This window comes from Sinohyriopsis cumingii, chromosome 15 (genome assembly GCF_028554795.1).
Source record: "Sinohyriopsis cumingii isolate HCF-2022 chromosome 15, ASM2855479v2, whole genome shotgun sequence".
Taxonomy (NCBI): domain Eukaryota; kingdom Metazoa; phylum Mollusca; class Bivalvia; order Unionida; family Unionidae; genus Sinohyriopsis; species Sinohyriopsis cumingii.
The window spans coordinates 46,247,341-46,248,060 of record NC_142975.1 but is presented as its reverse complement, the minus strand read 5'-3'; the positions used below and the strand labels follow the sequence as shown (position 1 = coordinate 46,248,060).

The following is a 720-nucleotide window of genomic DNA, read 5'->3' as shown; positions in this document are numbered from 1 at the left end:
CGTTCCTGTTCAAGCAACCCACGCCCATACAGCTCCAGAAAGAAAGAAAGAAGAAAAGAAAAAGTCAAATTTTAAAATAATCAAATGATATTCTATATAGCTTCTGACTACTCAAAAGTCTTATTAAAAAAATACCAACATAGTACCAACGTACCAACATATAACCAAAATACTAAACTATTACTTAAATACCAGCATATTATCAAAATACCAACGTATTACCAAAATGCCAACATAGTACAAAAATACCAACGTATTACCAAAAAAACCAACATATCACCGAAATACTAACGTATTAAAACATATTACCAAAATATCGACATGGTTCAGTTTTGCCTCGACCCGATGGCCTAGGGGTTAAAGCGTCCGCCTCAAATGCGGAACGTTGCGGGTTCGAGCCCCGGTCGAGTCATACCAAAGATTTCCAAAAATGGTACTAGCAGCTGTCTCACTCAAATAAAAAGGAACAAACAAAGAAACCAAAATAAACCATAAAGAACTCTCAAACTTAAAAGAAACAAAATGAAAACGAAATGATATGCAAGCATAGGAAATTTATAGCATATAAATTTGGCTTTATTGATGACAAGTCTCTTCTATAACACATTTTATTTTCAAATGTGGAGGAAAACTCAACATTTATTTCAAAACGAAAACGTGCCTTCCTGCAAGTTGCCTATCGGTATCTTATTCTCTATAATGAACAAATTATATAATAAT

The 720-nt window shown here is 33.3% G+C and overlaps 1 non-coding gene across 1 annotated transcript; it reads left to right on the top strand.

Moving 5' to 3' along the window:
• The first annotated feature begins 339 nt into the window (after positions 1 to 339).
• Positions 340 to 412, top strand: Trnal-caa (transfer RNA leucine (anticodon CAA)). The gene has a single exon. It is a non-coding gene; the product is annotated as a tRNA-Leu (tRNA).
• Positions 413 to 720: the final 308 nt, after the last annotated feature.